Source organism: Mastomys coucha, unplaced genomic scaffold, assembly GCF_008632895.1.
Source record: "Mastomys coucha isolate ucsf_1 unplaced genomic scaffold, UCSF_Mcou_1 pScaffold15, whole genome shotgun sequence".
Classification (NCBI taxonomy): domain Eukaryota; kingdom Metazoa; phylum Chordata; class Mammalia; order Rodentia; family Muridae; genus Mastomys; species Mastomys coucha.
In genome coordinates, this window is record NW_022196897.1 from 148,667,838 (window position 1) to 148,680,138 (window position 12,301).

Here is a 12,301-nt window from a genome sequence, read left to right on the forward strand (position 1 = left end):
CGCTGGGATCTAAGTGAGCGTGAATTAGTTAAGATTTGAGCACCTCACATCCATAATGAAAACTGCTTAAGGATAAAGTATTTTTGGAAGCCCCCCTCGCAAAGGATTATGAAAGACTCAAACTCTGATGTCACAGATTCAAAGCAGAGCCCCCTGCTGTCTTCAAAGAATTCCGTCTCATCAGTAAGGAAAGAAAAAATACTGGTGTTTACTGACTATCCTGGGCCAGCCTGGGCCTGCTTTTTTGGCAAAGGTTCTACTCAAAGGGGTAAGACGAAGCAAGTGGCACAGAGAAAGGGCACACAAGCAGGGGACAGAGGTCCAGACCAAGCCATCCCTTCAGAGAGCATGTTACACATGTCTCCCAACAGTTACCTCAGCCTCTCTCTCCACCCTTGGATCTTTCTCCTCATCCCCAGCCCCTGTGGCCACTCCCAGGACCTCTCTATCACCTGCTGGCTCTGCCTGAATTGCCCTGATCTGTCCCTAGGAGTTCTTGCCCTAATGCTGCTGAACAGCTATGCGTCATGTTGCCGTACAAAATGTGGCCCTGAAAAAGTTGCCAAAGTACTGGCCCCATATCCCTGTCACTATGAGCTCATCTGAGAGTAGTCTTTGAAGATGTAGTCACAGTTGGGACCAGAGTTTGATATGACTGATGACCTTATGAAAAAGAGAGATATTAATACACAAGAGGAAGACCTCCATGGGACAATAGAGGCAGGTACTATATTAACACATCTACAATTCAAGGAACACCAAGAACTTCAGGTCACCCCAAAGGAAGGATTTTTCTTCATCTACTTTCCTTCTATTGCTGTAAAAAAACACCAAGAGCAAAATCAGCTTAGGGAGAAGAGGGTTTATTCCATCTTATGTCTTATAGCCCATCATGAAAGGAAGTCAGGGCAGGAACTCAAGGCAGGAACCTAGAGGCAGAAACTGAAGTAGAAGCAGTGGGGAAGTGTTGCCTACCGAACTTTCTCCTCTTGGCTTGCCCAGCCTGCTTTCCTATACTTCCCAGGACTATCTGTCCACAATTGATTTGGCCCTCCAACACCAGTAATCAATCAAGAAAATTCCCCCCACGGAGTTACCTAAAGAACATGCTGATGGGGACATTTTCTCAATTGAAATTCTTTTCCACATGACTCTAGTTTATGTCAAGAGGACAAAAAAAAAAACAAAAAAAAAAACCAGCATGGTCCCCTTCAAGATACAATGGTCCTGTAAACAGGTTGGTTCATTGTTCTTGCCATAAGAATTGTGACAGAATGATGCAGCTTTTTAAATGTCTGTGTGCTTTCATGCATGTGTGTGTGTGTGTGTGTGTGTGTGTGTGTGTGTGTGTGTGTACAGGCATACATCTGCCACATTGCATGTGAGGCCAGAGTACAAACTTGGGTATTGGTCCTTGCCTTTTTTTCTTCTTTGAGGCATGTCTCCTGGTGTCTCACATGCCTATCCCAGGCTATGCAGGCCCCAAAGTTTTCAGAATCTTGTCTTTGCCTCCCATCTCATGATTCGTGTACTGAAATGACCCAGCTTTACATGGGTTCTGGAGATTGAACTCGAAGCTTCATACTGATACAGAAATCACGTTACATGGCGAGGCATCTCCCCACTACCCCAAAATGATATTTTAAGCCATCCTGGTTCATAGCACTGATGCATCAGAGCTTAGAAATAAGCACATCAATGTATCATGCATGTGCTCAACCTTTCCTGTTCAACCACCATTCAAATAATGGTTTGCAAGGGACCTAGAGAAGATCTGAGAAGGACACTTAACATGGGCAGAGGAGGATGGGCAAGACGCCAGGTCATCTCTCTCCCCTCTTCCAAACCTGAAGCTCAGGGCAAGGGCATAAATATGCCTGGCACCCCTCTGGTTGCATAAAGCATACCTCAGCCCGAGAAATTCACAGAATGATGACAGCAAGAAGTTTCTTCCCTGAAGTTCGAATTCATCTCTTCATCACTAGCTGGGAAATCTGAGCCATAACTTCACCTGTTGGAGACTGCCACCTACCTAATGAGGCCACTGTTGGTGGAAATGAGACTCTTTTTGCAAAGCACCTATGTCATGGCCCTGAACCCCTCCTCCACCCAGATTCCCACACTGAAGATCTAAACCCCCAGCACTTTACTATTTGAAGGTGAGATCCTTAAGGAGGTAATTAAGTGAAATGAGGTTCTTAGGGCAGGACACTAATTCAGGAAAGTGTCCTCAGAAGAAAAGGAGACTGAGACACAGACGTACCTAGAGGTGAGCCACATGGGAGCATAGCCAAAAGATGCCCATCCGCAAGCCCAAAGCCAACAGCTTCTAGAGCTGGGAAATGGTAATATTCTATTACTGAAACCACTGAACCTGCTGTTGCTACAGCAGACTCCCCAAATACCTCCCATTTCCGCTCTGGCTGTCATCAAGAAAAGAAACGGTAACAAAGCTGGAGAGGATGTGGGGAGAGAGGACCACCTCTCTGCGGTGGGGACAGAAACTGGTACAGCCACCATGGAAATCAGTGTGCATGATTCTAGAAAAGAACCCTAAAAATAGAACTGCCATATTGCCCAGCTACACTACTCCTGAGTGTGTACCCAAAGTACTCTAAATCCCGCCAGAGATATCCCTATCTCCTTATTTGTGGCTGCATCGTGCACAACAGCCAGGAAACGGAACCAGCCTATATGTCCACCAACAGAGGAGTGTCACACATGCACAAGGGAATTTATGGAGTCATGAAGAAAAATAAAGGCATTTATTTTACAGAAAAGTTGGTCAGTCTGGAAATTGCTATGTAAGTGAAGTAACACAGATACCAAATATAACTAGCACATGTTCTTTCTCCTATGCACATCGTGTGTGTGTGTGTGTGTGTGTGTGTGTGTGTGTGATATAAAATAAAACCAGGAAGGGGACCACATGAGGGGGAGGGGAAAGGAGATTTTTAAGGAAGAGATGAGAAAAGATACAACATGAAAATAAAACAATAGGCTACTGGGGGTAGGATAAGGATGAACCAGGGGAGGGGCCAGGGGGATGGGAGAGGCAGAGAATCTCCAAAAATAAGGTATTAAATGAGACACACAACTTTGTATACTAATTTAAAAAAAAACAGGTTAAATAATAAATAAGCAACAAACAAGAAAATAATAAACAAATAATAAATCCCTTTTCCATTTTTACATCTCATGCTCACCTATCACATTTTTTATTTTTCTCTGAAATGTGGGTCTGTCTGCCAGCCAGGCCAGGTAGGCCCCATAGCCTGGTATCTTCACTATATGCCCTCAAGCTTACTGAGGATTTCTACTGCACAAAGGCAACCCCTGTGCTGCAACCAGCAAGCGATGGGCTGGCTGAGGAGAGAAACTGCGTCCTAGCTGTCTGCAAAGCTTCCATTGCCAACACCTGGTAAACTGAAAGAATCTCAGCCCTGAAATTTGCAGAATGTGAAGCTGGCAGAGGGGCGTGTGTGTGTGTGTGTGTGTGTGTGTGTGTGTGTGTGTGTGTGTGTGTTAGGAGTGAAAATTAAGGATGCTTGCAAAGACACTGGAACTGGGATTGTTCTTGGTGGCAGAAGGGACAAGCCTGTGGAGGAAATCACAGGCACTGATGGCCAAGTCAAAGCCGAGACAGAGAACGTGAACTCTGAATCAGGAGGCAGTTTAAAAATCTTTCTTATTTAGCGTATATGTCCCTTGGAACATATACAGATGTGTAATACATGATGGAGTCTACATCCTCACGGATTTAAAGGGCTCTTCTAACAAGCATAAAATAAAAATCCCAAGTGATTTTTTTAATCACAAAAGCCAGGGCTAGCATCCACAAGGGCAGTATTTTCTTCCTTCCGGGCGCTACGTCAACTGAGAGGGCTCCTTCTTTAGTGGCCAGTCACTTTGCTTTGGAGGAAGCATGGGCTGGTTTCATTACAATACAGTCGTGGGCAAGAAACAAGAGTATCCCACTTCATAGGTGAGCAACTGAGGCTGTGTGGGGCTTGGTGGCTTGTGCCACACACACACACACACACACACACACACACACACACACACACGCCTAGCATTGTACCTTGGGACCGTTATACCCTGGCTGTGGTTCCACTCCTGTCAAGATTACCTCTGCTGCCCCGACGTACACCTGAATTCCAGTCCTGGATCTAGCCTCCAGTGGGACGTTCCTGCCAAGAAGTTAAATTAGTTGGGTTTTCATGCATATATAATGAACCTGAAGCAATAAATAAGGCCTTATGGGTGGCAGATTTATCCGTTTTTATGGTGCAAAAGTAAAATTCACTGGGTGTATACATCACACAGAAGCTGCCCCTCACACCTTCCGGTATAAATAACAGTGGCCTGGGATGGTGGCATGGAGGGTCAGGGGCCTGGTTTATAAGACTGTCAATAATTACAGCCTTGGGAGGCTCACAAGACACACAGGCGGAATTTACTACGAGCACAGGCAGAACAACAGCTTACTGGGCACACCTCAGCTACCGCTGAGCCCATAAAGATGTTGTTTCAGAAGATGAGTGTGGTCCTCAGGACACAGGCATGCAGTGTCTAGACATGCATGGAGGATGGCCAACCCTGAGAGGGAGACTGAACCTAAAGAAGAGCTCTGGGGCCTCCCAGCCCAGTGCTTTGTACCAGAGCCAGCTAGAAGACTGGTCGAAACACAGACTGTGGCTGGAGAGATGGCTCAGGCGCTAAAATGATTGTTAGGCAAGCATGGGGCTCTGAGTTCCATCTCCACTGAGGCCTGACTGCAGGCAAAAGCTTAGCATTCCCATGCTAGGGAGGCAGGGACCCTTTGGGGTTCACTGGCCACTAAGCAAAGCTATAGGTCCCAATGAGAAAATCTGTCTCAAAAAAAAAAAAAAGTAAGTCTCCCAAGGAAGAAAGATCTCCAATTTTTACCTCTACCCTATACACACACACACAAAAAACACACACACACACACACACACACTCACACACCCATCAGACATTCTGACTCAGGAGATCCAGGCCATGGCTGCAAAGTTTGCATTTATCCAGGAAATGTTTAAACCGTCCATCTGTGGATAATTTTTTGAACGCTGGTGTCTAGATTATTTTTTAAGCAAAGGCACAAATATCTTTCATATTACCCAGTGTCCTGAAATGACCCAAAGCCCTACTAGAAGTGTAAATGATGTGCTGGACCCAGATGTAAGGGCTGGCCTTAACATCCTGCCACTAAAAGCAAGTACACTCAAGGTCAGAGTCCCTGGGATACTAGAGGCAAGCGGCTTCATCTCCCTGAGCCTCCTCATTTTTGCCCTCTGATGAATGGGATCTTAATAGTGTCCCAGGATGAGGCCATTGTGCCTTTATAATAACTAAATGAAACTGTATGTTCGTACGTGTATATATCTGCACTTGTTTAGTACCAACGATCAAACCCAGGGCCCCAAGCACACTAGATAAGCCATAATCCCAACCTTTATGTGAACTGTAGCAAGCAAAGTTACTTAGTAACTGGGAAATTTCATAGTACATTTATGAGGGCTGATTATGCTGTCATTTTATAGGCTGCATACATTTTTCCATAATTAAAGGTTTCCTTGAAGATATTACAACTCAGAGAATGCTGGGTTCTATTGCTTGGCCCCCTCCTGCCATCCCGTACCTACCACGACGGCATTGTGGAAATAACTTCTCCAGACAGTGTACAGGAGGAGACGTGGGCATGGGAAAGGGCGGCTGCAGTAACCACTGTTTTTATTTGTGTGTTACTCTTTGTGCTTAAAAATAAGCAGGAGAGGTAGATGGGGTGTTGACAATGGGCAGATCCTGTCCTGAGGAGTCCTCTCTGTCTCCTCATCTCTCACTCTCTGTGCCCGTTTGTCCTGGCACCTCCCTCCCCCTTCTCTTCCCCACCCCATCCCCCTTTCCTTTCCCTCTCCCGCCTCTCCCCCCACACACCTCTCTTACCACATATGTGACTGTGGAAGGGAACAAGCAATCTCAGAAAAGCTGTTTCAGCTTCTACCTCAAGTGCTAAAACATTCCTCGGAACCTTCTCAAGCTTCCTTACTCTTTTCGTGGATCGGGCCCCTGAGGTGGCTAGAGGGATCCAGATCTCGATCAGACACCCCTGGGCTTGGATCCTGGCTCAGCCTCTTAACAAACATCCATATGGCTCTGGGTCAGTAGCTCCCAAGTAGCTACCTATCTCCTTATTTGCAGAAGATATAGGGGCCTGCCTGTAGAGCAGTAAATAGAACCCAGACTAAACCTTCTCTGCCCGCACTGACCTCCTGGCTAGTAAGACAGATGAGACGGGTGCTGACACATCTTCAGAGAAGGGGTGACTTACAGGAGCTGCAGATCCTGGAGGAAGGTCCTCACAGTGATACCAGGGAGTCCACACCAAGTAACACAACTACTGAAGGGCACTTCTGTGTGTTCTGTGTAAGCAGCAGCCCCTGGGGCTGTGAAACCTCCCCATCCCCACCTCTACTTCCCAACCGCCACAGCCATACCTATCCCTCAATTCTACTCTCCCACCCCCATCTGCTGCCTTGGGGCAGGGTTCCTAGAGGAGTGAGCATCATTGCTGAGTCTCCAAGGGTGGAAAGGAGTCACCTCATGGAGATGAAAGGACTCTGTAGGTAGACAAAGCTGACAACAGAGGCATGCCCAGAGCAGCAGTGTGTGCTAAGGATGTGCTAAGCTTGGTGGGGACACTAGCTGGCTTGAATACTTTTCTCAGAGAAGTTCCGTGAGTATTTCATTTCCTAAGTGAGGTTGAGAGATGCAGAGATCTGTGTGTGCTGACCAAGTGGAATGTCAGAAAGTAGTGAGGATAGGAATTCAGATAATCATGCTCCAGAGCCTATACAGCAACCCGCCCTCTCTGCCCTCACCCCCGCACCCTCCCCAGCCCCATGACCTTGCCCATGATTGTAACGTTGGAATAAGACTTTATGGGTTACTACAAAAATCTTTCTGGTTGTTTTTGCCTTGGTAAGAGCAGCTGTACCCATTTCATAGATGATACAACATTGCTGAAAGTTTTGTGACCCATCGAATCATACAGGAAAGAAGTGGAGGAGCCAAAACTCGAACCCCATCTCCTGCCATGGATGAAGGATGTTGCACCAAGAGTCAGCAAGGGAGCTTCCTCCCTCGCCCCACCCCACCCCATCCTCTGCCCTGGCAGGGAAGCTTCTATATTTAGATTCTCACAAGGAGCTACTTTGAGAATGTCCTCAGGCTAAGGATTCAGCTTCACACACAGATTCACTGCAGATCCAGGGAAGCCAGGAATAAATGGGTAGGAGAAGGTCCCTGGTTCCAAACAGAAACCGAGCTGATCAAACACAGCCACGCACAAACAGAGGTTGCCAGCGGGAAGCCAGATTTATCTCAAACCCTGTGTACTCAGGACCCTTTCCCGGAACCCAGGTCCCCCTGGCAGGAAATTGTCATTTCGAGTGTTTGTTTTTCCTGTGTACTTTGCCAGACTCCATGCCCTTGCCTCTCTGTCCAATTCCACAGACTGTTCAGTTGGAAATAACCTCAGGTCCATTCGGATAGTGTCAGAGGCTGAGCAGCATCAGGAAGACGGCTGGGCATCCCCAGGCAGAGAAAGGCAGGATTTACTCCTCAGCTACCCTCGCCCCTGGAGTCTGAGAACTCCCCTAGCAGCAGCAAGACTTCCCCATCTCTCAGCAGCTCAGCCCAGAGATTCCATGTCCTGACTTACTCCTGAGGCTAAGTGAAGTCATGTGACCAGTTCTCCCCCAATAAAACGGGAGCAGACCTGTAGGCATCGCGCTTGGTGAAGGCGATGAAGAAACAAATGTGCTTTTTTTCCATATTCTTTTTCTTCTACCTGGATGTAGACAGGAGAGAAATGGTAGAGCCACAAGCTGAGAGGAACCTGGTATTTATAGGGAGAAATATCTGCGCTGGGTTATTAACATTATGGAGGTTATTTGTTATAGCAGCATTCACAAGTCAAACCAATATGGCTCCCTTTCCTTCCCTTCAGCTCCCCCTAGGGGAAAGAGTTGGAAATATACTTGTTTTTTGAGGAGAGCTCTGATCTTTGGTATCGCCACCATTATATCCCTGTAGTATTCCTGCCATGCCCTCACATCTGGATTCTCCTTTCAGTTTCCTCTAATAGATAAACAGATTCCCCTCAAGACAGGACTGACTTTGATCTCAGTCCATCCAGGTCTGCCTGCCCAGGCTTGGTCAAAACTAAAAGAGACTGTAACTAACTGTTACGGTGCCATCCCGACATCACTTTGGGTCGTGTGGCCATTCTCCAGTATATTAGTTACATTTCTATTGCTGTGATAAAGCATATAAAATAAAGTGTTCAGTTGAGCTTAGGATTCTAAAACGTTAGAGTCCACAGTGGCAGAGTGGAGGGGTGGTGGCAAAGGCAGCTGAGAGTTGCACCCCACATGGCCAGCAGGAGGCAGGAAGCTCATTGAGCATAGCATGTATCTTTTAAACCCTCAGACATGCCCCTTCAAATACCTCCTAATCTCTTCCAGACAGCCCCACCAACTGGATACCAACTATTCAAACATAGGAGCCTGTGGGGGCCATTCTCATTCAAACCACTATACCCACTACTGTATTTTTGTCCCTAAAACAGGTACTGTGTATCAGCACTGAGTGGGTTTAAAGACATACTCTCTGCCCTTACGGATAGCTTGAGAGCAGTCCCTTGAGGGAACTTCTAAGGCAGAAGACCATGCTGTGAAATCAAGAGACCCTCCAATCAAACTTACACTGTCCAGAATGGAAGGTGTCCATCCCAGGGCCCCTGCCCACCTCTTGATCTCTGAACCTACTCACTCTCCACCTCTTCCTTGCGTCGGCATGCATCCTGTTTATAAGTGTATCCTGTTTCCAGAATGTCCTCTGAGCTTAAAATAGGAGTTCAGAACCCATCAGAAGCTCACTGCTGGTTTTGCCTGCTCAGTATTCCTTTCTTTTCTGGAAACATAAGGATCCCCTCTGTGGAGAAGCTTATTCATGGGGCTTAATTAGGGGCCCCACCCCACCATCTTCTATGCCAGAGAGGTGGTTATGAGCATATACGCATATAAGCTCAGGTTTAAGCTTTCAGTAGTCAACTTGTTCCACTCTGAGAGTAGAAGACAAGAGCTCAGGAGGGAGGCAGCTGATGAAGTCCTGAGTCACTGCTTGAATCACTTAATGGAGATAATGTCAGCGCCCCACCCAGATCCCAGCTATGAGGCCAGCACAGCCACCCATAAGGGTCTCCTGGAGTTGTTGACTTCAAGCCCTTTCTTTAGAGACTTGCCTTCGCCAGAAAAACACTTGGGCCTAATAATTCCCAAGAGGTCGCATCTCTATTTGAGAGGCAGACCACAGCCAGTGCCTGACTAATGTGGGACATAAGAGTCCATTCCTTTTGCTTCAATGGTGGAGTACAGCAGAGTTGGCCACAGAAGCAGGCTAAAGCCAAATTCTAGCCGCAATGACTTTCTTCATCTGATTCTCCTCCTGATACTTCTCACCCACAGAACCATGTCTTGAAGCTTCTTTCCAGAACACTCCCTGAATATAAAGGCTTGCATAAAAGCCTCTATGGCAAATTCTGCTTAGAGTGCCCAGCCTGAGTGGCCCCTTGAACAGCACATGCCTGCAACAAGAACCATGGGCTTCCACCCCTAAGAGCCCCCACGTTCTTCTCTTTCATTGAAGTTCCTTGAGACTGCATGTCCAGCTGCTATATTTGACCTTGAATACCTTCTGTTTAGTGAAAATAAAGCTTCAGACGTCATTCCTTTTACTTAACTCCATCTTCGTCATCATCACAGAGTGAAGTGAGCTGCCAGCAGGCTGCTGGCTCCCTGGGGAGTCACGTGCCTGGCCCATGCAGGCAGGCACATTCCCATACCCAGCACCAACCACCTCACTGCAAACAGAGACTGTCGCACCTCCCCACACTTTATTCAGAGTGTGATTCTAAAAAAGGTTGCCAGGTCAGACCAGATTTCAGCTGCAATAAAGAGGACCAACTGCTTAGTCTCTCTTCTGTCTGTGTTGAATACAAATAATACTTGTATTTGTAATAAAATGTTTAGAGAAAATCAGCTTCAGGTCCTCAACTTGGAGAGTCGTGTGCCTTTCAAGGATTCTTGCATCTGACTATTATAATGCAGAGATTACTGGCTATTAGGATCTGTTCTGAAATCCTCCAGGATGCTGGCACTGTATGGTATTAGAAAATTATGGTGTTTTGCTGTGTCGCCAGAAAAAAAAAAAAAGAAGAAGATTAACCAGAAAGAGGGCTTGAATAAAACAGAAGGTTGCTGAGCAGAGCAACTAAGACGACTCTTCATCCTTGTGGCCAGTGCCTTGAGATGCCCACCCCACACTCCAGACCCACTCCTCCCCATAGCTCGGTGCTCTTCTGTCTACAATGAATTGTTATAGGATTGTTGTGGTCTGAGAGTTTAGATGTGTATGTACACATTAGTGTTTGTGCGTGCATGCAAGTGCTTGTGGAGCTACACAGTAATTGCTAGGAGTCTTCCCCAATTGCTCTCACCTTTTATTTACTGAAGCAGGGTCTCTCTATGGACCCAGAGCTTGAAGGTCTGGCTAGTCTCACTAGCCAGCTTGTCCAAGGAAATCACTTAGCTCTGCCTCCAGAAACTTTATCTGGGACCTAGGGTCCAAAATCTAGATTTTACCGCCCCAGCCATAGTCCCAGTCCCTGAATATGCTTCTAACATGTACTGTGGATCTCAAATGACATAGGTACTAGATGTTGGATGTCCTAATATGACATTTCTGGGAGGTGCTATGGGCATTTGAGGATAAAACTTTGGTCACTGGAAGCATGCATATCCTAAAGGGTTTCAGGAGCCCTGGGTTTTTCTTGTTTAGTCTTTTGTGTATGCTCATGAACACACAAAAGTTCCACAACATTGGTATGACAAGTCTAGCAAGGTATCTAGCTTGTAAAAGCTACTTGTCATGTCTGTTTCTGAAACTAAGTCAGTCTGACACACTCACTTTACATATGAAAACACTGGGGCTCAGAAAGGGGCAGGGACTTGCCAAGGCCACACAACAAATGTGTGTGTGTGTGTGTGTGTGTGTGTGTATCTGTAAACACACACATGTGCACACACAAAGATGATGTATTTGTGTGCATGCTCTTGTGAGTGCAAATGTATGCACCATGTGTTGATCCTAGCCCCTCAGCTTCTAAGATACAGTCTTCTGGTGCATATATGTTTCCGTGGATTCTTCTGTCCCTATATCTCCCATCTGGAATTAGGGGCACCGGCATTGTGGTGGTTTGATTATGCTTGACCCACGGGATGTGGCACTATTAGGAGGTGTGGCCTTATCGGACGAGGTGTGGCCTTGTTAAAGAAATGTGACACTGTGGAGCTGAGGCTTTAAGGCCTCCTTACACGCTTAAGTCCGGCCAATGTGATCCAGGTCTTCTCCTGGCTGTCTCTGGGTCAAGATGCAGAGCTCTCAGCTCCTTCTCCAGCACTATGTCTGCTTGCATGCTGCCATGCTTCCTGCCATGATGATAATGGACTGACCCTCTAAAACTGTAAGGCAGCCCCAATTAGATGTTGTCCTTTATAAGAGCTGCCTTGATCATGGTGTCTCTTCACAGCAATAAAACCCAAAGTAAGATGGGCATTACAGATGCACACTATCACCCCAGCTTGTAGTAGGTTTGGGACATCTAAACTCAGGTCTGCCCTTATGTGACAAGCGCCTTACCATCTCCCCAGCATCTGTTCCTCATAGGTATGAGATCACCACTGGAGCATGGATGACCACCAGGGGTCACACCCTTAAAGAGAACTGACTCTCCCTCCCCCTCAAAGCAATCAGCTGTCAATAGCTCATCAGCTAAAAGTTGTGGCTCCTGAGATCCTCTCTCTTCCATGGAGGATATTGACTGAATGATATTGCACTTGTACAGTGCAAGCAACCACATCTGCTACAAGTTCATAAGGTGCTATGGCTCCTCTCATGTCCAGAAGACACTGTTTTCAATCCAGTCTTCTTTAGCCTGTTCTTACAGTCTTTCTGTCCCATCTTCCACAATGGTCCCTGACCCTTGCAGGGAGGGTATCTAATACAGATATCCCATCTGTGACTGACCATTCCAGAGACACTTGTTTTCTGTACTTTGGCTGTAAGTCAAAGACTGACTACCATCTAATGATATGGATTTTCTCCCAAGGGTGAGCCTTTCACCGTCAGTGGCCAAGTCCTTAAAGCCAGAATCTGC

General features: G+C 46.7%; 1 long non-coding RNA gene across 1 annotated transcript; it reads left to right on the forward strand.

Moving 5' to 3' along the window:
- The first annotated feature begins 7,245 nt into the window (after positions 1-7,245).
- On the forward strand, positions 7,246-10,114 carry LOC116092499. The gene is made up of 2 exons (XR_004119292.1): positions 7,246-7,312; positions 8,654-10,114. It is a non-coding gene; the product is annotated as an uncharacterized LOC116092499 (long non-coding RNA).
- The last annotated feature ends 2,187 nt before the right edge of the window (positions 10,115-12,301 follow it).